This window comes from Nannospalax galili, unplaced genomic scaffold, assembly GCF_000622305.1.
Source record: "Nannospalax galili isolate Female #2095 unplaced genomic scaffold, S.galili_v1.0 scaffold690, whole genome shotgun sequence".
Lineage (NCBI taxonomy): Eukaryota > Metazoa > Chordata > Mammalia > Rodentia > Spalacidae > Nannospalax > Nannospalax galili.
Window position 1 is genome coordinate 799,203 of NW_008329288.1, and position 26,802 is coordinate 826,004.

The window sequence follows — 26,802 nt, forward strand, 5'->3', positions numbered from 1 at the left end:
GGCTTCTAGATAGGGGGAGAAAACAAATTTATCCATCATTTTAGAACAATAGCTGGTTGTCTCCCTTTGCTACAGGTGGACACTCATGGTTTTTGCTCACTTGTGGACAGCCTGTATTTCTCTCATGTTTCCATCCTGAGGACCAGGGACTGGGTTCCTTTTCCTGTAGTATTTGCACCTCAGTAGCCCCTCAGATCAATTTGAGGAAAACCAGATCTATCATACACAGCTTGGGTCTTCCTTCATGAGTAGATGACACCTTTGTGAAAAGAGCCCCAGACAGAACCAGTGTGGCTGCCTTGTTCAAATGATGCTTCCCTCCTAAATTAGTCTTTTCAGGAAAAGCCACAGTCCCTCCCAGGAGCCAGACACCTAGTCCTGCAATGGCAGCTAGGAACAGGACCCTGGTTGAGGTGGGTTAGAGGATGGTCATTTTGCAGAAGACTCTACCTGTCACATGCATCTCCACAGACCTGTTTGCATGCCCTCCAACACAACAAAGCCTGCCCTCTCCCTTCTTTGAGCCCACATAGAAAACTATGCACATGGGGCTGGGAGATGACTCAGTGGATAGAGTGTTTGCTGTGCAAGAGTGAGGACGGACCAGACTTCTGATCCCTAGAATCCATGTAAAGACCAGGTAGGCATGATGGCACATCTATAGTTCCAGCACTCAGAAAGTAGAAATGGGATCCCAGTGGCAAGACGGCTAAGCTAGACCAGCCCAGTTGGTGAACTACTGATGACCTTTAGGTTCAGTGAGAGACTTTCCTCAATATATAATGTGGAAAGCAATTGAGGAAGACCTGGATATCAACCTCTGGTTTCCACAGGCACTGCACGTACCCTCACACACCCGCAAAAAAAAAGAAATACATACACGCACACATGCGCACGCGCGCACACACACACACACACACACACACACACACACATACACACACACACAAAAAAATCATTGTTGACCCCCCAATGGGATCAAAGCCAAAATGCAAGTCTACCTATAGATGACATGAGGACTTAAACTCTGTGTATATGTGTGTGTGTGTGTGTGTGTGTGTGAGAGAGAGAGAGAGAGAGAGAGAGAGAGAGAGAGAGAGATTACCAACCCCCTACATGGTCAGAACTGAGATTCCGTCACTGATGGCAAACAGCACCCAGTGGCAACCAAGATGCACCTTGCCACATCATCACATCCTTCTGTTCCTCCCACATCCCCCTTCTCAGCATTTACGACGGATCTATAGTGTATTAAGAGAGAATGTGTACTTGGCAGCACTAATGTCTGCTGTTTAAGTCCTATTGCTTCATCGAACCCAGACTATCATGATCACAGACTACAGAGCAGCCGTCCACAGAACATGTGCTGTCCTTCAAGGTTAATGAGAAAAAGCTCCTCCAGATGAATCTAGTCTCTGTTTGTGTATTTTTTCTTGCATGGCTTGAGAGCTGAAATGGACCCCATTGCTTCCCAGCATGAACCCACAGTCGTATTTCTCTGGCTTTCCTGCACAAAGCTCCTGGCCTGCTTGCCGGGGGTGGTTTGTATGGTAAATGGAGTCCTGGATGAGTGCCAGCATGTTAGAATTGTGTGTCTGTTGCTTTCTTCATCTTCAGATAAGTGCTGTGCCCTTTGGTTGTCTGGGGCACCAGTGTGGGTTAATTTCTCTGAGATGTGCATATGGGGGAATAGAGGGGACACCCTTTGAATCCCTCTGGAAGGATCTTGACTTGTCTACAGCTTCTTTCTACCATCCTAGTCATATCCTAGCAGCTACAGGGCCCAGCCTCATCCCAGGAGCATCCCAGCAGCCTGGAGACTCTCCTCCTGCATGCATCTGCTGCCTCCCTTAGAAAGCAGCAAGGGGATGCCACAGAAACCTGATGGCGCTGAGGTCTGGAGAACTTGGCTCAAGCCCTAGAAATACTGCTTCTCCTTGCAAGATAATTGACTATTAAGGAAGAGCTGTCTTGGATCAAATTCCTAGAGGTCAACCCTTAGCAAGGATTCCCAGGCCAAAACAGGATTCTAGAAGAAGCAGAAACGGGGAAGAAAAGCAAAATAGAAACCTGGAAGGAGTCAAGCAAGAGTCTGTTTTTAAACCAAGTCCCAAGCTCAGCTTGATCCTGCAGGGCAGCTCTGGAATGTAAATTACACCCTGAGTTTATCTGACTCTCAGCAAACATTCATCCTCCCATGCCAGTCTTTGACTAAATAAACTCTCAAGCATTTCCCATCCTCTGCAAGCCAGTGAAGACAATGAGGTAAAGCCACGGAGTCTCAAGGGTGTGCCATTAGATGCAGAGCACTGGGGCCAAGGGCTCCAGGACCAGAAGAGATATGGGGAGGTAGGTGGAGGACCAGTCTTTTCCCTCTGTTCACTAGCCCAGCAGAGCTCTATGGCCCCTTGGTGTAAGGAGGGTATCAATCAATATGTACCATAAAGCTGCTCATAAAACACATTCATGAATGCAAATGGTCTCACACTTTACAGGTGCTCAGAAGTGTTACCTCACTGTTTCCAGTCCAGCACGGCCAGCAGCTTTCCTGCTTCCAGTAGATTGCCCCATTCAGTTCAGAAAGAGAATTCTCATGTGACAATGTTAAATGGCTTTTAAAAAAGCTGAGTGTAAAATCACATCTCTCACCATTTCATAAAAATAGTATGTCTATAGGTATATATGCTTATAATATTATTAGAAAATACTCAACACACTAATGGTGATGATATCAGGGTACTGAGATTATGGGTGGCTTTTCAATTTATCTTTATGCTTTTCTGATTTCTCTATCATGAGCAAGTGTTATTTTTCTGTTAAAAATGATACTTTAAAACATCAAGGCTTAGAAAGATCAAGTAGTTTAATTAAATACTGCTAGAAAATTTTAAAGGCCATCTTGTCGTCACTTGTTCGCAATTTCTACATTTAGATGGAGAAGCAAAGTCCAGAGAAGATAGCTGCTTGCTTTGGTCCATAATTCCTATGCTAGTTGTTTTTGCATTTTAACAGAGAGCTCTGTGGATGGCAGGGTTTGAATAAAATGAAACCAGTTTCATTAGTGCAGAATTTCCCAGTGTCCTAACTGTATTAAAGTACCTTGTGACTTTCCTGAAGATAAATAATTCACTAAGTGACCCCTCCCAGCATACCTAACATTGGAACCCTTTATCATGGACAATCTGGGGAGCATTAACACAGGAACAAACCTTAGGATACTAGGTAAAAGACAAAGGGGAAGTGGGACACTCAAGTGCTCTTTTTCTGACAGTGTCCCAAATCTTCCCATGTTGACACCTACTGTGTGCACAGCCCCGCCTCCCCTCCCCTACTCCAGCTCTGAGTAGGCTCAGCCACTTCAAAACCCTGATGGATGAGCTCAGAAAAGACATAACAGTGGTGCTGGCAGGAGAGATGGCATGGGCTACCACTCAGAGGTATGGGTTAGATGATACCCAGGAGTGCCTAGAGAAGCCACAGAGATTGATAGCCCAAGCAGAAAGGGGCTGATGGTGGGGCTGACAGGCCAGCATGAGCTGGACCCTCTAATGTCACCTACAAACAACTGGGCATAATGCTACAGGCCATAAAGCGATTCTGAGTTGTAAAACAGAAAATTTGGAAAATAAGATTGTACACTGAGAGCAGTTTCCCTGAGAGATGCTATAACACTGTGATGATGATAACATGTCCAGGCCTCTGACCAGACTGCCCGGGGGAGGAAGGGGACACAAAGCCTGCCGCCACCCTGCTCCAGGCCCTCAGGCTCTGGCTGAACATCACTGTGTGTCCAACTCGTTGTTTACAACATGAACATTACTTATAGACGACTATGAATATCCATCTATGGAGGTTTGTTTTAATGAGGACTACAGCTAGTTATTCCAAGTGGAGATAAAGGGAGATTGAAATCATTGCAGAGAGAAATTGGAACCTCTACACAGTGTTAGTAGAAGTGGAAAATGGTACAGCCACTGTGGAAAACAGTGTGACAGCCCCTCAAAACCTTAAACACAGAATTATCATATCATCTAGCAATTCTACTTCTATATAGTTACCCGAAAGAATTGAAAGTGGGGAGTCAGACAGATATTTGTGTATCAGTGTTCCCAGCAATATTACTTACAATAACTAAAATGAAAGCAACTCATGTGGATATGGAAAGATAGGTGAATAAACAAATGTTTCATACCATGATCTGTTATTCAGTCTTAAATGAAAGGAAATTCTGACATGAATGTTCCAGCATAGATGAACCTGAAGAACATTATGGCAAACATAAAAGAACAAATAGTGTATGACTGCACTTATCTGAGGCACCTAGAGTAATCAAATTCATCGAGGCAGGAATTAGGATTGTTGACAGGCACTGGGGAGAAGGGATATTGCAATTAGAGAGTTTCAGTTGGGAAAGATGGATGGTGGTAGTGATTGTCAGCAATGTGGAGATACTGAAAACCAATGCCCTATAACAAAACAGGACTGAAATAAGCAATTTTTTGCACAAAAATATTTTAGCACAATCAAAAACATCAAATATTAAAGAGAAAAATAGAAATGAAAGAGGAGGAAAGAAATGGATGACAGAAGTCAAAGCAACATGTTAGTGGGATGTTTCCTTGGTAGGAGGGACCACCCAAGAGCATCTCCCATAAGTGTTCTAGAAGGATACTTCTGGGAGGCAGTGAGATGCCAGTGAAGTTTATACTGATGCAGAGGGTTGTGGATTTTTAGATTTATTTGTATTTTTAATGATGTATATGTGGGTTATATCTGTGTGGGTATGTGTATGTGAGTGAGTTGCCTGTGGAGGTTAAAAGATGGTGACAGATTCCCCTGGAGCTAGAGTTATGGGCAGGTGTGAGCCCACATGGGTGCTGGGAACTGAACTTGGGTCCTTGGCAAGAGCATGGCTGAGCCATCTCTCCAGCCTTTGATGTAGAGGTTTGGACAACTGACCTTGGAGGTCAGTCATCATGTATTCATTTTCAGCGTTGCTGTTAGTATCTTTAAGAAAGAGAAAAATGCATTCTTCATCTCTGAAATAAAAAGGTCTTGTTGTGATCTAGAATGAAATAGAGAGGACAGTTTCCAGAAAGATAGGTCTATAGTTCTTAAAAGACAGTTAAGAACATTTTGATTTAAATTTGCATAAAATTATTTGAAATTTATTTTTATTGAATTGCTATAGCTTCAAAAAAGCATATGCTTGGTGACAAAGACTGGGCGGGGGGACGGGTAGATGTGAGAGGCTGTCTAAGACTGGCAAGGCCGTGGGTGGATGGTTTTTATGTTTTCGTCTCTTTTGTGGCATCAAATATTGTATTAATAATAAATAAAATCGACAAAACAGTAAAAGTAACATTTAGGAAAAGCAAATCTATGAAAAGCATATTAAGACTGACATCACTTTTTTTTTACTCATTTAAACTCAGAAATGAGGAGTGGGTGTGATGGAAGCAGTGTGTTGCTTATTATAAACGAAAACATTCTCCTCCTATTAGAGACCTAAATTAAGGCCATGAGATAACTCCATGAGATGGCAATTTTCAGAATCAATAAAACTCCAGTTTGTTTGGAAAGCCAAGTTGCCTATGTGCCAAAATATGTATTTTGTAAATTACTTCATTTGCATTTGGAAGGACCAAATCTTAATTCTTCAAGAAGCTGAGTGGAAGGATTGAAAGAAACTGAAGGAACAGACATGCACACACACACAGTAATTTAAGCATCTTTTGCTAGTCCTGCAATATGCATCATTTGATTGAAATGGCTAACATTTGGAAAAAAGAAACATCTTTCCTGTTTTTATTTTTGTTTTTAAGATAGAAACAGCACAACTTGAGTTACATAGAGTTCTGGTTGGCAGTCAGTCTTTACTGACTCTGCAGGAATAGTTCCCTCCCTACCCTGCCTCCATCCACAGATGAACTCAGCAGAGGACCTAGAAGGAGCGTCTGTTCTCTGGACCTGCTCTGGGGTACCTTGGTTACAATCCAGCTGAGAACACCTTTCAAGGCTGTCCATGTGCCTTCCAGAACGGGGCAGGGAAAGAGAGGCAAAGGAACCCAGGATGAATGTGTCATTGCTGGGGGGAGTCTGCAGCATCGTGCCCAGTCCCCCATCCTCAGTTTCCTCTTTGAAATTTAGTTCAAAGAAAATACAACAGGTATTTTGAGCTCAATGCAGTATCTTAAATGCGGATAGGAATTTGAAACTCCTATTTGCTTCACTCTTGTCACTTTGTCATGATCCTCACCTCAGGCTTTGATGTCACAAAGCAGGGTCACCCCACCTCAAAGACTTACTATCTGAAAATGTGAGTTCCTGGTGAGTACTAGGAAGAAGGACACACACACACAACATATATGTGTGTGTGTGTGTGTGTGTGTGTGTGTGTGTGTATATATATACAAATACACACCCATACATTCATATACACATTTATACACAAACATATATATACCTATACACACCATACACAAATACATACATATTCAAATACAACCACACTCATACACACACATGAACCTATGCGCAAACAGACCCATAAACACATACACCCACCCATACACACACACACACACACACACACACACACACTTTCACACATGCACACATACCACATGCTGTCTGGTGTTGGACAGATACTCAGAAATAGCTAGTTTTCTTCTTTCTGACCATGCAAAATGGCATGAAGAACAAGGTTTTATGCAGATAGGTTTAAGAGTGATTAGATGATTGGTCTCAGGCTAGACAGATAATAAATAGTAGAGCTGAGATTTAAAAAGATTAAGGCTCTTATTTTCTGAATCCAGCAAGCCCAAGGGTGGTTCTCTTTTTTTCTCTGAAGAGCTGTGCTGTAGGGAACAGTGGAGGGTGGAACACTGCTGGGGTTGGGCAAAAAGGCTGCTTCCAAAGGCCTCGGCACAAGGACCCCACCAGGCCCACAGCAGTCAGTGAGCTGCCCAGCATCTTTATTGGAGCCACCTGCCCATGTGGACTTTGATGGCCCTGAGGGAGTCCAGGCAAACAATTCAGCTTTCTGTTGTCCCATCAAGAATGAGCAAACAAAGAGCTTGCCTCCCTGCCAGGATGTCTTCATCGCTGTCACTGGGGGCCTGAGTCCACAATTCACATCTCGCTGTCTGGAAAGAAAAGAGAACACATTGGGGAGACAGGGCAGGCAACCTGAATAAAGGGAACTTAGGCCCGGTGGGAGGTAAGGATGTGTGTGGTCTGGGGCCAAGTGGAGGATAGTCAGGATGTTCTGTCTGAAATAAAGGGTGACTTGAGACAGGAAGAGAGTAGACATTTTCCAGAGTGATTCCCATTGCACGCCCTGGGACTTCCAACCACGGATCACACCCTTTAGTGTCCGCATGGGTATTTGCATGAATTGCACTGAACTGGTTGGTTGAGAAAGTTTCCAGGCACCATCCAGACTGGGGCTTCCCAGCATGACTCAGTTTCACATGCACCCCATATGCCCAACTATCCTTTTCAGGGCCAAAGGTTTGTAAGTGATGCTCTGATCTTTGGTCCAGGAATTTTTCCAGCAGTTACCAGTCTTCCGTCTAGCACACTGCAGCCCAGTGACTCCATCCAGCACTCAGCCAAACCATCATCCTTTCCTTCAATGAAGCACCTTAAAACAATACATGTTGGTCTTATATGTGCCTGGGCACTACCAAAATGACAAACTCAATCAAAGCCATCTCTATGCAGAATCTTTCTCTGGCCCAACCTTGGGAACAGCTACCCAAAGCAGCCCAAGGCCACATCACCTTCAGAGCATGGTCAATCAGACCTGCGCAGGCTGACTACACTGACTCTACTTCTGGCAGCTGGTGCTGCTCTGCATTCGACCTCATCTTGCTTAAGGCTTTTCTTTGCAGTCTTTATGTGGTCTGTTTTATCTTCCTGGCTTCCAGTCAGACTACACCTTTGACTTAAGTCGCCAGGCCTGGCATTTCAACCAGTTGAATTTTTCCTGTGATTTGAGTGATGAACGTTGGCTGAGACACCATCTTTTGAAGTTTCTGACTGCAAGGTCCCTCGTTGGCAACTGAGATAAGAATCAAGAAAGTCCATTCACACTCACCCCTGGCACTTGGATTTTATGATGAGCTCATGGTCACTATGGTAGGTGTGAGGTCGCCGACCCCAAAGCAATGAGATGTAAGAGGAGGTCTTATGATCATCTCTGACGATAGGCCTGAGTTAGCTCTATGTCAACCTCCACCCCAGATCAATACCTTCAAGTAAAAAGATGTTCCCCAGGAGGCTCAGTCCTGTCAATCATCCATCGGGAGGGCAGGCTGCGGTGGCAATAGGCTTTTCTGCTTAGCACTTCTTGGGCCCACAGGAGCCACATGTGCAGAGTGAGCACCAGGCTCATCCTCTCTACTTCCACTTCCTCTTTGGAAAAGTTGAGATGATAAAACCTACCCAACAGGTGGCTGGGCAGCTCAGGTGAAATCATGGGATGAGCTGGAGACCTCTCGAGAAACTCCAAAGCCTCTACAGATGGTAACGGCTGTATCTGTGTCTTTGCCCTGCGACTCCTGACACAGGCCCGAGCTGTGCCAAGTTGCAGGGGCCTCCCCTTTGTCTGGTGGCTAAAGAAAGATGTGTCTGTACCTGACAAAAATGAATTGTTTGTGATTGCTATTCACCTCCTATTTTAGAAAGTGAAATGAATAAAAAGTATGCAGGTCATGGACACTAAAGAGCCTTTTCATATCAGTTTGGAAGGAGTTGTCAGCTTTGATTTATTAAGCAAAGATCTGAGACAGCTGTGGGTGTGTTGTCAGTCTCCTGGTAATGGATGGACCGCACAGCTGGCTAGACCATGATGCTTATGTGCCCGGCCCTCAGTCTTCAGTGTAGGCTCCTCTAGAAAAGCAGAACATACATCAAAATGGCTTTAGCTGCAGTGTGGCCCACTTCCCAGTCCCTTCTGTCTTTGGTCTCTCCTATCTCTTGGTGTCCTCTACTATCACCAACACTACATGCCAGTTCTCCCTTACACACTACCTGTCTTCAGAGACAGGGAGAACAGGAAGACCCAAGCCGAGCAGGTACCCCAGCAGCCCCATGTCTTTGCCAGTGTGATTCCCTAGCCCTCAGCACCCCAAGGATGATTTCCTACTCATCGGTTGATGTTCAGTTGAGCATGAGTCAGGGCGGATCAACCCCAAATACAGGATTTGGGGGTGGAATTTCTCCCTATTAGGATGAGTAAGAGACAGAGAGAGCTCCCCCACCCCAACACCTGCCATAAAACTTCTCTCACTGCAAGTAATTCACAAGTACCTTTACACTTGGAATTCTTCCAAATTCCCTTTAACTTGGAGACAAGATCAAAGCCTATCTCTGGGCCCACACACTTGCCTTTCATGCTGATGGGGACACAGTTTGAACTGCACCAGTGGGTTTTCCATTAATGTTTTTTCTTGTTTTTGTCTTGCTCAGAAACCATATCTTCCTCCCGGAAAGCAGCTCCATGTCATCTCTTGCTTCTCTGATCATGCAGGATATTGTCCTAAAGGGCGGGAGAGAACAAGAACACTGCTACACAGAAACAAGGGCCAGCCTCTGGGTTTGCCTCTGCCTTGTGTGCAGTTAGGCAGGGAGTCCAGGATCAGATGAACTCAGAACTCTCTAGGTCTTCCCAGCACCAAGCAAAGGCCTTGAATTTGCAGACCAAAAAAAAAAAAAAAAAAAAAATCTGTGATGCTTGGTCCTTCTGAACTTGACCCACATTCTCTCCAGATGGAGGGGTCAACTCTCAATCTGACTGAAAGGATGTCACATTGAGCCTGACTTGTGGTCAGTCCAGTGTTTTGTGACGGGGCCAAAAGGACATTGGCCCTCTGTGAGATGAAAATAAATGTGTCTTCATCACCCATAATAATAATATGGCCATCAAAGCCCCTAATTGTGGCTCTATCACCTCTCCACAGCTTGAATGGGAAGGAGTTCTATAGCCCTGTAGGAAGGCCAGAGCCATGTACACTCATGAAACTCTGAAGATTCTTTTATACAAAGAGAGGGTTACAGGGTTTGGTCCCAAGTGAAGTGGACCCAGAGCAGGAGTCCCCTGGAACTTAGTATAAAAACAAGAGGATTAACTTCGATATAGCCTTGTCTTACAAGTGCTTATTACGACAAGGAAGGGGCAGGATGTTGACTCTCTCCACTCAAAGAAGTATGGAGAGAAATGATTTATGCTACGGAATCCTTGCACTTGATCCAATGAGTGTTTCCTTCATTCTAAGAGAGTTAAGTCCTAAAACAAATTCATAGACAGTCTTTAGAATTTTATAAATAGCTGGGGATATAGCTAGGTGCCGAGAATGCAACTTAGTTGGTAGAGTGCATGCCTAGCATCCATGAAGCCCTGGGTCTGATCCACTGCAGTGCATAAACTGGCCATGATAGTACACTCCTATATTCCTAAAACTCTAGAGGTGGAGGCAGATGAGAAGTTCAAGATCAACCTTGGCTGCATAGTGAATTCGAAGCCAACCTGGGCTACATGAGACCCTGTCTCAAAAGTAAAATAAAAGTTCATACATAGCCAGCTAACAGAAGGGCCTACATGGCAGGGGTAGATTGGATTCAGCATCATGTGTTGGCCATGAAGTCTCAGTCTCGTGTCCTGGATCGAGAGCTAAGGACAATTCCTGATGTAGTTCACCATTCAAAAAGCAGCCTTAGGAGGTGCCCTCCCCTACCCCTACCTTCCTGGAGAGTATGGTCTTCTCTCCCTGGGCCTACATCTTCCCTGCTACAGAGCTCAGTGGAACCTGGATACACCCAGACACTCTTCACAACACACTATCCTCACCAGGCTCAGAAATTACCTAGGAATGGTCCAGAGCTGAGAGTAAACACAGAAGAAGGGTCATCCCCCATAACTGCTTCTGTTCCTCTCTATTTCAACCAAGACCCACTCTGACCATATTCATAGACTCTGTCTTTTCTGTAGGTCCTATGTAAAAACGTTGGGTGTGTGACCATAAGAGTCAGATCTCGGGGGCTAGCTGACAGGAATGCAGGAAGCCCACTGTCGCTGAGAATGAAGAGGCAAACCTAGACCTAGACGGTCTGAGGAACAAAGAGGACAGTATACTAAGCTGGAGCTAGTGAGTGTCAGGTTTGTTGCTACAATTAACTGCAATGTAATGGATATAACTTTCCTTCAACAAATAAATATTCATCAAATACTGTGTCACTTGGTACTGGGAATACAAGATCAATAGGACCTTTGCTTTTAAGGACCCACTCATCTAGTGAGCAAGACTAACATGTAAACAAATAATGAATTACAGTAGTTCCTCTTTACGGTGGCCGGGGATACCGATGTTCCACAGAGGCATAAGCCAGGAATAATGTCAAACCTCTGATAGGTTTTTCCTATGTATGCATACCCATGATAAAGTTTCATTTATATGTTAGACATAGTAGAACAATTATAACAATGCACTATAAAAATTATTTAAGAATATAAATTTTATTTCTATAATTTCCCTTTTAATATTTTTGAACTATGGTTGACTATGGGTAACTAAACTACAGAAAGCAAAGCCTTAGATAAGAGGACACAACTGTTTGACAACCTTGCGAGTACCATAGAAAGATTTACATAATAAGCTGTAGATAACACAAGGATTCTGTTCTGGGTTCTTCTTTATGCCTGATATTGTGCTAGATGCTAGGGGGACATGGTAAAAGAAGGACACAGGCCTTGTCCTCATGAGCTCCACAGAATGCGAACACATCTCACTCTTCTTGGGGAGCTCAGACAAGCCTGAGTGAGAAGACCTGACCCCTAAAAGAAGAGAGCTTTGGATAGTTTATGGAAAAAGGGAGTGAGAGCCCTAACGTAGAAGGAATAGAATTTATAGGAATACATAGGAATGACAGCACAGCCTGGAGGGGGTTTGAAAGCGTGTTTCCTAACTCCTGCCCTTTCAATTCAGATGCTCAGATTTTTTTTCTATTTAAGACCTACAGAAAAGATAAAGACTGTGTGTACAGGTTCTCAGAAAATAATACTGTGCTGCAGAGATGTGGCCTACAAACATTAACAGAGATCTTCAGACTTGATTCTGAGAGCTGGAATGTTCTGGAACGTTTAGGCCAGGATGAGCAAATCTTCAGAAATTCTGAGATTCTGATAGAAGCCACCATATACTCTAGCTTGAGTCTTGGTGTCTTCCAGAGATGCATGGGCAAAGGCTTGGTCCCCAGGGCAGGGCTATCAGAAGTGCTGATGCCTGACAAGGTAGGACTGCTGAGAAGTCTTCAGGTTACTGAGGGTATGCCCCTTTAAGGATTAGTGGAATTTCAGGGCTTCCTTTCTCACTTTCACTTCCTGGCCAAGGATAGAGGGGAGCTAGGGTTTGCTCTGCCCTGTACTACCCACCTGTCCTAATTTGCATTGTCAATTTATCACAGCCTACAGTTACCTGAAACAAAAGAGCCTCAATTGAGTAATTGTATTTATCAGGTTTGTCTATGGTCATGTCTGTGAGGGAGGGCCCAGCCTGAGCAAGTGGGAGAGCATTCTAGCAAGCAGCATTCCTCCATGGTTTCTGCTTCAAGTTCCTCCATGAGTTCCCACACTGATTCCCTCAGTGATGGTCTGTGACCTAGAATATAAGCCAAATAAATCCTTTCCTCCCCTAAATTTTGGTTTTCATCACAGCAAGAGAAAGGAAGCCTGAATATAACAGGCTGCTACCTCCAACATAAGCTGAAAAGCAGCAGGTACCAATCAACCAGGGATTGAAACCTCCAAAACTGTGCTCTAAAGTAAACCTTTCCTCTTTATAAGTTGACTATCTCAGGTATTTATTTATAGTACTGGGAACTTACAACATACCATATATAAGTCAGTAAGAAGCTAGTCTGCATTTCAGTGAATTCTACAGTTACAATTTGTATGAATTGTCTCATTCCACTCACTCAAAGAATGATAAAATTGATAACTCTCTCCTCAAGCTCTGTATCTCCACAACTGAGTGAAAAGGCAGTGATTTCCTATGTCAGTAGACACCCATATAATTTAATCTCCATAATGGATCTCTTTAAATGTATCACTCTTCCAAGCCAGATTTCTGAGTGTTCACGTCCCTGGTGAGGAGTCAATTTTGTTTCTCTAGCCTTGTTTCAATTTCCTTCCTGAAATCAAGAATACAGAATGCACTCTGTAAGAAACACAGCAGGAAGAAGGTTCATCCTTGTCCACTTAAATATTCATGACAGCTTGCATTTTGGTTCAAAAAGACACTTGTTTATTTAGATAAGATTTAATTTATTCATAATTTACCTAAATTTGCAGAAACGTGCATGTACATTTTAGCGTATAAGCAGCGTAATACATAAAACATTACCAGAGCATGCAAATTGTACAGTGACAGTGGTGGAAAGTGCCTGGATGTTTTAGGGAGATAACACATTTCCACTAGAGCAAAGACCGTCACACAATAGCCTGAGAGTAAGTGTCTGTGATATGCTGACTCATCACCATCTTCTTAACCCAAGACAAATTTCTCATTAAAAATAAAATGTGTATAATAATATAAAGGACTGTTGAAGAATAGCTTTCTGGAACCAATGTTGTATTTCCTTCCATTCATCCCGGTCAGAAGCCACTACTTCATTGTTATACATCCAACCCCTTCTCCTCCTTAAGTCTTCCAAAACAGCAAAGCCAGCTTTTCAATGAACACTGCACTCCAGGAGCTCATTAATGGCAACCTGACTTCCACAGTTAATTAGTCATCACATTGTCCACTTGGTGCATGGAAATACTGTTCTAGACTATTTCAGGAGCCTGGTACAGTATCTTATCTTTGAGAGAGATTAAGTCTTCCTCCTTGCCTTGCAACACCCTACCCAGACCCTGGCATATGGAATGTGATCCATAAATATAGGTTGTCTTGATCATTATTTTTTGGCAGTGTCCAAAAATTGCTTTTTTAAAAAGCATTTCATTTACTATTTATATTTTATTTGTCTGAGTGTATTGCCTGCATGTGTGCAGGTGCACCTGTGTCATGCAATGCCAACAGAGGTTAGAACAGAGTGTCAGATCTCCCTGGAACTGGACTTACAGATGATTTTGTTAGCTGCCATGTGGGTGCTGGGATCTGAACCTGGGTCCTCTACAAGAACATCCAGTGCTCTTAGCTGCTGAGCCATCTCTCTAGCACTGCAAAATTCTTAGAAATAGAGTCCAAAGGTAATTTCCCTTGAGCACTGTATTCTGTGTGCTTCTGAGCCTGGCATGTTCTTCACCTTGAACCCTACAAATGAAGAGCAGCCAAGGGTGGGAGCTAGAGAGAGCTGAGGACTTGCCTCTTCATCTTTGATATGCGGAGTTTCTCCAGCCCACAGGGAGCACCGTTTACAGGGTTTGGAGCAGGACTATGAGAGACGGTGGGGCCTAGAGGATGGGACTTGTTGGGAATCGTTGCTACCTAAAGGCATTAAAACTTTATAATGCCAAACAAGATTCTTTTTTCTTTATTTATGGATCATATATTTCCCCTTTTATTACTGCTATACATTTTTCCAACCTGACAGCTGATAATACCAAAATTCACTGCTAGCAAAAAATTCTATTCACCACTCTACGAGATAATTTTTAAATTAAAGAGAAATAATATATATAGTATATGCAAAAATACCCATATCTATTTTTAGCCCCTTAACTCACACTTCCCAACTGAATATGGATTTGTTGTTTGATCACACATTTTGAGCAGGGGGGACTGTTTAAAAATATAACCTTCGGGCGACCTCTTGTACCTGTTAACAATTAACAGGGAAAAATTCAAAGCATGTCATCTGCATGTCTCCAGAGTTGGTGCAATTTAATTTCAATTTGTCCAATTTGGCAGGATGGCAGAGATTTTGTTTTCCCCTTGATTTATTAGAAATATTCTAAAAGAAGCAGTGTGTCACACAAGTGATTTCAGCCAGGCTTCTTGAAGTTTCTTATCTTTTGGTTTGCCATCAAAATCCATGGGAAAGGTAAAAACAACCTAAGAGAAATCAACCACAAAGGAGAGAAGAAAGAGAGAAATCAATGCACTTTACCCGTGATGACAGGATGGGTTGTTTAAATTGCTTTTGCACATTGATTTAAAGCATACCCAGTAGAAACCTCTATTATATTAACCATCTCTTCCCTTCATTTCAATCATTGGAGTTGCTGTATCTTATTACCTTTCAGACAGATGATGTCCAAATATAGTGTTGAGTAGGATTTTTTTATTATTATTAGTTGTTGGAGAAATCATGGGCAATGACTTAGAGGTCTGGGAACAGGATTAGTACATAAATAATGTGGATTCAAAATAAGCCAAGATAATGATAAATCAACTATGCACTTAACTGCAGATTATATACTAAACATATTTCTATACATGGCAATTCTTGCTTGCTCAGGAATGTGGGGAGACAGGATACATTCTTGGCTATAGCCTGTAAATTATTAGGAATAGATATCAAGTTCTTAGCCTATATTCAGTGAACAGACCTTCCCATGTAAGAAGTAGCATTGTGCTCTGGTGAAAACACCTTTAGTTATCATACTTCCTCACGATATAACTTTACCTGTCTCACTGTCACCTTTGTGAAATTCTTTTCGTCACCCTGCCTATTGTTAGTTCAGAGGACATGGAGCCATCTTTCCCCAGTTGATAGTTTCACACTGGAGTAAGCTGCTCAGTGATCGCTAGAATTGTGAAGGTAGGAAGTGGAACTCTTTCAAATCTGGACTTGAGATCTAGTTCCCCTGTAAGATTCGTGGAAGTCATCCATGATAGAGAATCCAGCCTACCAGCATGCTAGATCTGATTCCTACTGAACCTCAAAGTTCTCTGATCTAACAGCATCATAGCACCTAATTCGAAGGTTTGAAATGTTATCTTGACTATTCTTGTAAATGTTCTTTCTTGCACTTTGAGAAGGAAGGAATTAATATTAATTGAGCATCAGACAATGAGCAAGTGTTTTCATATGTACAACCTCCCCACCTTACAAAGTTGGATGGTTACATTAAACCCATTTTACAGTTAAATTAACTGAGTTTTAGATCTCTGCTGAAGACAGAGAAGGGATTTGAACTCAAGTGAGTTGTTTTTTCCAAATCATCTTTCCTCTATACTACTCCAAAGTCATTCTTTTGTTTATTCATTCAACAACAACAACAAAAACACTTCCTGACTGCCTCCTATAATCAGGTCCATCAATATCCAAAGTACTAAGACCACTCTTCCTCCAACAATGAGGGTCCCAAATTTCATCAGGGCATAGCATACAGGTAAGATCTCCAGCAGAGGTGTGTACAGAGTTCTGGGAAAGCATAGATGTAGCCTCCATGACCACCAAGGTAAGAGAGGGCTTCCAAGAAGAGGTGGTCTTCCAACCAAATCTCATCACGGAATACCTGCATGCTTCATCCCCTGTCCACCTTGTGTACAAGAAGGTCATAACCCTTGCATCGACTCACTCTGAGATGAGGAAGTCAAGGGAAAGGATCTCTGTCCACAAGTCAAACGCACAATGAGAAGAAGCCAGCTTTTTGCTACTATATCCTTTCATTCATTGAAAAGGAAAAAAGAAAAACAACTCCATTCTCTAGGAGCTTCAGACAGGCATCTTTAACCAGATTGTCAATAGAGTAAAGACTTTTCGAATTGTATGGTTTAACTTAAGTTCAGGCAGTCTGTTATCTGCCTCCTGTCTGCTTGGCTCAGATTCTTATCATATGCCTGAGAATCCTGGTAGGGGAAACAAAGGCTATTTTTCCAAGCTTTATTGGAATTGGTATTTATACCAAGCAAGAACTTTAAAGATAACAGATTTAATAGTTATCTCCAAAGAACCTTTATTCTCTCCCTAACAAACTCCCACATACCCTTGAGTTAGTTGGACTAAATGAATACCACCTTGCTTCTGACATCAAGTACAAGTTCAGGAGAGGTCCCAAAGTCACCCTCAGATATAACAAATTTCTAGGACTCTCAAGATCCACTGAAAGCTATTATACAGATAGAGTGTATTACAGAGAGAAAAGATTAAAATTAGCCAAGGCAAGAAGAGCACAGGACAGAGTCTGCAGAAAGACAGAATGCAAAGTTTTGACAGTCCTCTTCCTGTGGGGTCAGGACATGTCACTTCCCTGGAATCAGTGTGTAATGATACCCACAGACTATTGCCAACCAGGGAGCTTCTCTGAGCCTCAGTGCATAGTTTTTAATAGGGCTTTGCCTGCAGAGGTATGTAGGGTTGATGGGCTGGCTACCCACATCACCAGTCTCCAATTCACTGATGCTCCATGATTCCAATCTGGACCCTAAATCACATCCTTACACTCTCCATTTGTGAGCCAAGGTATATGGGCAAAAGGCACTGAAGACACCATCAATGACCATAGCAAATGCCAGGCATCTTTGGGCACAAGGTTAAATTCTTTAGGTCACCCTCCTCTACACACAGCACTTATATGCTGTACACTCACAGGTAGACTCTGTGCCCCTGCTGGGTCTTCATAGCACTTTGTCCATGCTTTATAGAATCTATTCTATTATAAAATGTGGGGCACTGGGGACATCTACATACTCCTTCTGCTTCCAACATTGAGTAACTATAGACTCAAGCACACAGTAGGTGTTTAATATGTTTTATTTGGGTTGAATTTTGTCTTTGATTGGAATCCTTTTTCAATTTATACATAATTTGGATCTTCCTGGCTGCTTTTCTTTGCTGTCTGACATTTAGTTTACTTTAATGCAATTCTCCTTTACATCCAAGTCCAAGACCTTACACATTTTAAATTTTCCTACAGACCTATAAACTACTTGGCTACATCTCCACTTTTACCAGTAATCAAAGAACTTTTGTGGGTGTGGGAGGGGCTCCTAAGGCCCCATTTCTATCTGAGAAGGTATTGGTAGTTGACGGATGCAGAGGAAGGAGAGTCAATTTTCTCCAGGAATGTGGACCCTGGTGGGTTACATGTGTTCCAGTGGATGGCTAGCCCCATACATGTATAAATATGGCATCACTAATTAGACAGAGAGAGAGAGAGAGAGAGAGAGAGAGAGAGAGAGAGGAAGAGGAGGAGGAGAAAGAGAAGGAGATAAAATTGGGAGGCTGGAGGGGGACGTGGGGGGGATGTGGGAAGAATTGAAGTAGGAAGTAGGGGTTGGATACGATCACAATGCATGTATGAAATTCTCACAGAATAAATAAATTAAAAAGAGAGTTTTGTGAGCATGCTGATGATATTAATAGGAGAAACTTATTTTCAAACCCTAAGAGGTACACGGCCCTAAGCAGCCATTCCTTACTTTGTATTTTTGTTTTCTCCATGTGGGGACATTATTAAAGATAAGTCTGCAGGAGAATACAGTCCACTGAAGATTAATCATGGGATTTTGTCTGGGAAACTCCACTGTGAATGAAACAGAAATTTTCAAACAGAATCCTGGGAAACAGGGAAGTGGCAGGACAGCCACTGTGAAATACACAACCCAATGCACCTGTTCCCCTTGCTCTCTGTTTGTTGTCCTGTGTTTGTTGTCATGTGGGTGGAGCTGCTGTGCACTGAACATGATCAGTGGGAGGTTCTCTCATAAAGCAGTGATGATTTGCTCACTCAGAGCTTCTAATTATGCGCCAGCTGTGGAGTGTCTGCAGTATGACTGCCGTGGGGGTGTAGACTAGGGGCCACTCCACCAGCTGTGCATATGACCGTGCAGCCTGCCATGGCAGATACCAGGGAGAAGGAACACAAAGACATGGTTGCTGAGACTTGTGTCATAAGCATTCTCTTTGTCACAAATTAGGAAAGCACAAGGCTCTCAGATGGCAGAGTTTCAAACCAACAGCATCTCAAAATAATGCTCTTAATGCTCCTGAATGATGTCATTTCTAATTTTTCCTCGGTAGTGAGTGGCTGAGATGACCTTCAGCATAAAGGAAAGCAGCTTCCACATGGTATCTAGGACTCACGTTGTTTCTAATCCCAGCTGGCTACTGGTTTAGCCGTCATCTTATTCATAGTTTTGCCATAGCTTTGACCCATTCACATGGCTGTAATCATCTGAAAGGCAAGTCTTCAAAAGAAATCAAAGTTGAGTGTGATGGCTCACATCTGTAGTCCCCACCATGTGGGAGTTGAGGCAGAGGATTGCCATGAGTTCAAGGTTAGTCAGGGCTACATAGTGAGTTCCAGGCCAGCCTGGGCTATAGAGTGTGCTTGGCTCTACAGTTACTCAGTGCTGGAAGCAGTGTAGAAGAGCTACACAAACAACCAAAACAAATCAAAACCATTCTGGGCCATGTGAGTTGTGGCCATCTCTGTTTCCAGCCTGCCAATTTCAGGTCATAAATAGGGGTCACAAAGCCCTAGAGTAGACTGGATTTGGAGGGGAGCCAGCACCAGCTTCCATCCAAAGTGTAAATCCTGTATGACTCCAGGAGGTACAATGGTGCCATCTATGTATCTCTGGTACATAATTACAAAGTAGAAGAAATAAATGACAGAAAACAAACTTTCTCTTGAACACTTGTACAGATAATTTAGGTAAATGCATTTGGAGCACAGGCACTAAGTAAAATAGAAATTTCCCAAAACGGGACTGGGGTAATGACTCGATCAGTAAAGAGCTTGCCCTGTAAGCATGAGGACCTGCATTCGGAACCCCAGCACCTGTGTAAAAAGCCAAGCATGATGGTGCACACCTGTCACCCCAGATCTGCAGAGGTGGTGACAGGAGGAACCATGGAGCTCACTGACTAGCTTGTCTAGACAAAGTGATGGACTCCAGGTTCAATGGGAGACCTGTCATAAAAAATAAGGTGAAGCCGGACATGGTGGCACACGCCTTTAATCCCAGCACTTGGGAGGCAGAGGCAGGCAGATCTCTGTAAGTTCAAGGCCAGCCTGATCTACAGAGCAAGTTCCAGGCAGCTGGAGCTACAGGGAGACTCTGTCTCAAAAAGACGAAAAATAATAATTAATAAATAAATAAATATAAATAAATAAATAAGGTGAAGTGTGGTTGTGAAAGACACCTAACACTGACCTCTGGCCTCCACATGTGCACCTACACACAATATATACACACACCAATCCCCCACCCCCACACACATGTGTACCCATCTCCATACATAAACATATACATACATACCCAAATAAAAAATAACTTAAAAATTATAAAAAAAAGAAATTCCCAGAAAAGTGGTAGCTCCCAAATGCTGGAAAAGAAAGCAGACTTTCCAGGGAATAAAGCCTTGGGAAACAGCAGGGTGCTAATTCTTCCTCACAAGCCTGGAGTCAGATCTAGGCCAAACCTCATTTTCAAGCAGGTAAGACCTAATCAGACCTGTAAAAACAATGAGTGAAGAGAAATGTGAGTCTCAGAAGATGGGGCTGTCTGTGTATGACTTCAAATCATGGTTTGTTGAACAACCGCAGGAGGCCCCCTTGTGTCACCAGCCTGTCCCTCTATTTGAAGACACCCTGGGCTCCAGGGCTAAAGGTGCGAGGGCGTACATTCCTCCTATGTGTTACCATGCCACCAGCTGTCATTGCAAAGCAATTCCAATTTGCATGTTTCTTCCGTGGGAGGAAACACCTTCGTGACTCCCATTCCAGGGCTCTCTCTGGAAGGCTGCTGCTATTCAGAGGGTGCTGATTAAGTGGGAGCGGCACATGAGTACACAGTGAAGCATATGGTTAGCTAATATACCCAAGGCTGTGCAGGCAGAAGCATCTAGACGCATTTCTCTCTCTGTCAACTGGGATGTTTGTTCATGCAGATCCACAGTGGGCAAACTGGTCCAGGAACCACCCGTGAATCCACTGAGCCATAAATTGTTTGCACTTACATTTGAGTGTGTGGTTTTGTAATGTGCAGGTGTGCCAAGGGGTCATTACCTCTGTAAATAAAGCACTTACCTGAGGGAAGGGAAGATGGAGCCCTATTAAAGCAAGCTGGCTGTGCCTCTGCAGCAGGAAGGGTGCCGCCATGTGACAAATGGCTTCTGTTTGAAATAGTTGGAACAGAGCATCTAGGAGACCAGATAAGAGAACTTGAATGATCCTATTATGAGGATAACAGCAGTGAGAAGAGCCCATGGACGGCTGTACACGGGCACATTCGGTTGATTTAAAAGCAGCGTGGCGGCCTGAAACGCGGGACTCTCTGCCTCAGATTGCTTCACTGCAAACCTTTAACATTATTTTAACATAGCTGGAGCTGCACCACAGTGAGGCCTGCTTGAACAAATCCACAGTAAAAGGAATGTGCTGTCTGTGCACCAAACAGAAACACAAAATCAAGCACTGTTAGGTCCTTGAAGAATAAGAACTGAGGGATGGAGTCCAGATCACAAAGGCATAGGTTTTCTGTTCCCAGGGCTGCTGCCTCCTGGGCCATGTAGACAGAATCCACATCCGCTCATTAAGACATCCCCAGTGCACTAACCCAGAGAGGAGAGAACTTTGAAGACCTTCGGGGAGCATACATTTGTAAGAGCAATATTATGGCACCACACGTTTACGTCTACTAAGGGATGAGATGAGGCACTCTATCTCAGAGCAGTTTTGAATGTGCAAGGGAATTTGGCTGCCTGGAGATGGAGGAGGCGGCTTACATAGCCAGCGGCTTCCCATCCATCTCCTTTTAGGAACAAGCTTATGATAAAACAATGATAATTTTCACATTTGTTTATCTATTTAGTCCATCACATTTTGCTCCCATGCATGTAATCATTTTGAGAGCTTCACATTCAAACCAACATACACTGACCCTTGGCCTTACATTAGCAGAAGCTGCTTATACACATTAGTACAGCACTGACCTGAAAGGAGAAGCATCCAGTCCTGGCGTACACACCTGGGATGACTCGCTCATGCATGCCATTAACAAGGGGTAACTTGACCCCATTGTTCTGTTCAGATTCCTACTGGGTCTATAGCTCATTTCTTCATATTAAAGGGTCCAGAAGTACTTGGTGGGAAAATTACATTGAATTTTTCAGTTCCCAAGACATAAATGATGCCAATTATAGGTAAAGGCATAAGGAAAAATTACTTGGTCAGGTATGTCCAACCTTTGGTCTGTGGACCGCATGTGGCTGAAGTCAGCTATGGATACAGTCCCACACAAAATCATAAACCTAATTAAAGCATTATGAAGGGTGTGTGTGTGTGTGTGTGTTTGTGTGTGTATGTGTGTGTGTTAACTTCATTATAGATGATAATATTGTGTCACAGTGTCAATAGGTTGGACATGGGGCTAGAGAGAAGGCTCATGGGCAAAGTGCTTGATGTATAAGCATGAGGACCTGAGCTTGAGTCCCCCATACCCAGGTAAAAGCTGGGCATAGTGACAGACCTGTAAGTCCTACATGGGGGAAGAGAGTGTAGAGACAGGTGAATATTTAGGACTCGCTGACCAGGCAGGGAGCCCTAGTGAAAGACCTTTTCTCAAAAATAAATTGGAAACCAATAGAGGAAAATACTCAAAGTCAACTTCTGGCCTTCACACACTCATGCATAGATAAGCACACCTCCACACACGTGATTATACCATTCACACACACAAAAAGGTTGAACATGCCTGGATGATAGATTATAGCTATGTAGATGATAGATAGATCAATGATAAATAGAAAGATGCTTTAATAGCTGTATGTCATCCAGTTATCTGCCACAGAGGCAATTTCTAAGCAATATTTTATAATCATAAGGCATTCCAGATGTTCATTCATAGGACAAATTCATAATTGGTTCTTTGGTCACCTCCTGTGTCAAAGCACCACCTCAAATTGTTTCTCTAGACTGACAGCTCTGATCAGGGCTTTGACAGGAAGGTAATAAGAAACCCTCAGAAAATACTATAGGCTCCCAACACTTCAAAAACAGACAAGAAAATAAAAATGCATATTTTCTGTTTTTATGTAGCCCCTTGCCAACTTCTAAGTTTGAGGTCGAAGTGATTTAAGGATATAACTTGTAACTGCCGAGTCAACCAAGGGGGGAGGGTGGAGAGAGAGAGAGAGAGAGAGAGAGAGATTTTTAAAATATTTTTTAGAAGCAGCATTTCATTACAGCTTTAACATACTCAATAACAGTTTCCAGAGCAAAGATACATCTCTTTCAAAAGTGGCTATAAAATTTTTAGGTTCGCTGTTGAATTAATACAGTTATACAATATTGAACTCAGTATAAACCCTGTAAGACATAACATTGAATGAGTTTTTAACCTTTAAAAAAGATCTCCATTTCATTTTAAAATATACTGTTTCTTAGAGAAAGACTCATTGTTTTTGTTTTTGCTAATAACACTGAGATGTTGGCACACGCATCTCTAATCTGTATGTATCTGATTATTACTAGTCATAATCGGTTGCATTCGGATCCTTGGCACCTGTGTATGTCTATAAAGTCATCGGGTAGATTTCAATGGTAATGTTTATCACCTCTACTAATTAATGTGACATAAATTTTTATGCATCCTCTTCAAATATAATTCATTTTTTTAATTTGATGATTTTGTGTGTGTGTGTACATCACACAGAACATCCTAAACCATCTTATTCAAGTATACACCCACTTCCCAGATGGCACCCTCCCATAGCCTCCCTCCCCCCACTAGAGAGATATTTTGAGGATTAACAGGTGGTAAGCATACTCTATTAAAAAATAGAGTATAAAAAATGCTCTGACTTGATTTACCAGCATTTTTTGTGTCGATCACCCCCATCTTAGTATAGTTCCTCAGTGAAGGTGAACTCACAGCAGTTCTTAGGTGGAATATGGGTGATTTCAAAATTGCTTAAAACAAGAGCTGTCAATAAGTCTTGTGCCAGGTGTTTGATTCTTATCCAGTATCCCAAAAGTCAATAACACTGTTCCTATATCTCTAATACATTCATAAAAACCAGTTTGCTCCAGGCCAGAGAGTGGGTAAATGGCAGTGGCAATGCCAGGACTTAAGTCACCCACAATCCGTGCTCTTAGCCAGTGTGTTGAGGTTAAGCATATGAAACATCTGGGTAATCACACCCAGGGTGGTTACTGACATATATGAAGGCGTATGTAGACAGTTTTTTGTCTATAAAGCTTCATTCTTGTTGTTATAATATGATCTTTTTACTTATTGCTCTAATGAAGACTGAAGGATGACAAAAATGTATAAGATGCAGACATCGGTGATACAAATGATGCCACTACTTGGCACGGAAGTGCACTGTCTGAGAAGAAATCATTTCAAGAGCTGCTATGCTAAGTTAGCTTTGCATCCAGGCACTGAGACAAAAAGTGATTCTGGCACTCACACCTTTCTAAATGCTTGTCGGTCCAATCCCTGCTTAGCTCGCTCTTCACAGCCGCACTATAATTGAAACACTTAGAGAGGAAGAACCGCCATCACCAAGTCACCTGTAGAATCCAGGGATGCAAAGGATAAGTCCCTCATTCAATTATAAATTTGAGCTCCTTGCAGTCCAATTCCAAGGTCTGTCACTTAGAAATGTTAACACTATTTATTGTAGCATGCATCTGTTTTCATTTAAAGTTTCCAAGTTGCCTTTGCGGGTACTACTTGGTAATGACGCTGTTCATGCTTCCAAAGATGGAGGATGAAAAGTGGCAAGTGGGAACCCAAACAAAATATTATTAATGAATATTTGCAGCTGCTTGGTGAGACGCTACCAGCGTTTGTGACAGAATTCATCTCGAAAATACACCGATGATAAATATCAACTCAGAGTGATTAGCAGCGGTTTTTAATTCATGAACAATTTCTAAGCAAGCCAGCAATTTGATTTCCACTAGGTACAAGTTGATTTTTTTCTGTCTTTTAAATATTTGGGATCAAAATGTGCCCCTCCTGGATATACTTTTGACTTTCTTTTTGTGCCTTGAGAGGTTTTGTCTGGATAATCAAAAACAAAAATAAAAAAGGAGGTAGAAATAGCTATGTACTTGAGAAATAAATTGGAGACAATGGAAATCTTTCAAGGATCAGGTCAAAACTCACATCCTCCTCACAGCCTTTCACAGAAGCCATAGCTTCTGGAACCCTCCAAGTTCCCACTGCACTGCCCTGACTCAGTTGCCCTCATTTAGGACTTAATTAGCTTTCTCTTTTATGGCAAAGTCTTTCACAAGCATGTTTCCCATCTGATGTCAATAGTAACTCTCCAAGACCATTCATTCCTACCTCTCTTCCTACTTGAACCCCATCTTAGCCCCATGCTCAGTTCCTGGCATCTGGCGGGTCCTCATTAATGCATGGTTATGTAAATGAACAAGTGGACAGGTGGCCTTCCCAATGTCACAGGTGGTTAGTACCCAGGCCTTTTAAGTCACTCTAGGGCAAATGAAAAGGACCACCTGGAGGGCTGTGCAATTACATCGTGAAGGCAAACAGTCCCACCTAACTCTGAGTTGGATTTTTCAAGACAGTGGGATCTAACTGGGTGAATCTTAGAAAGATTAAGCAAGCTCTAGCCTATCAAATAAAAGTGATTAGCAAAAGCCATTAATTCATGGTTGACTGACACATAAATTCCCTTTCACATCTGTTTCATACCATGCAACTTTTGCTCTGTGCCTTTTAGGAAAGGCAGAACTCTCTTGGCTTTGCAGTGAGGGTCATGCACCATTTTCCAAGGCACCACCCCTGACTTAGCCCAAGCTGAGCTGGTCCTTAGAGCTCACGTTCACTCCTGCCTCCAATTACTGCTTCCATCCTGGAGCCTTGGTCAGTTTGGTGAAGATTCCCTCTGCCTGCAAGTAGAGCTGTGTTGGGAAGTGACCACCACTAGGGCCTACCTCAGCCAGTGGGAGACAAGAAATAGACAGGTAAACCCTCCAGCTTCCAGTCACCTCGGGCTAAATCTAGAGGCATTCCATATACGTCCTAGGAGGCCCAGGGGAACCACAGCAGTGGCCCCAGTGATGCTTCTCCTACTCTCTTCCCATTTCCCCTTCTCTATTCCGTCTCATGTCTATTTCCTGCAATCCCCTTCCAGTCCACTTCCTAGGTTCACACCCTGTTCCCACCACTACTCCCAAAGGAGCCAAAATCACTCTGTCTTTCTCAGCTTAGATCTTAAAAATAAATGTAAAGAAATAAAATGAAACTCTTAGAACATAGACATCCAAATGGGGACCTTTTTAAAGTCATGCATGTCAGAAGCTACCTCTGCTAGTGCCTTCTTGGGAGAGCTTGTAGAGCCTGTCTACCAGGGTGCAGAGTGACAGCAAGCATCAGGTGCAGGGTCATCAAGGGCAGGTGATACCTGAGAGTGATGTGTTGCTTTGGTGCCTGCTTTCCTTCCTAATCCTGCCCCTGTTCTTTATATAAATCATATCAGCTACTCTCACTTTTGGACTCTCATTTTATTTTAAACTGCATCCTGGGAAATGCAGCTCCCTTGCAATGATTTGCAAGATGCCTGTCTAGAGAGCAAGGCTCCGTGAAGAGAAAGCCACCCCAGCTGAGACCAAGAGAACTTCCTGGTGTAACAGCCTTCCTAGCTACCACCTCTACCATACCACATCACCTTGCTAACACCTCCTCAACTCAAATGGGAGAAACAGTGTCCACTCTGTGGGGTAGAGGCTGGGATCAGCTGGGATGCTGTATGCGAACGCATTTAGTATACCCTGTGTTGTAAGTCAGAATATGCAGTGAGGCATTGATTACTCCTTGTTTAAAACTGCTACCATTGAATGGCTGCCTACAACTGTAG

At 42.9% G+C, this 26,802-nt stretch overlaps 1 protein-coding gene across 4 annotated transcripts in view; it reads left to right on the plus strand.

The window, feature by feature from the left end:
* The window catches only part of Kirrel3 (kirre like nephrin family adhesion molecule 3), a 584,241-nt gene that overhangs the window by 148,981 nt on the left and 408,458 nt on the right, over positions 1 to 26,802 (plus strand). The gene's annotated exons all lie outside the window — the stretch shown is intronic.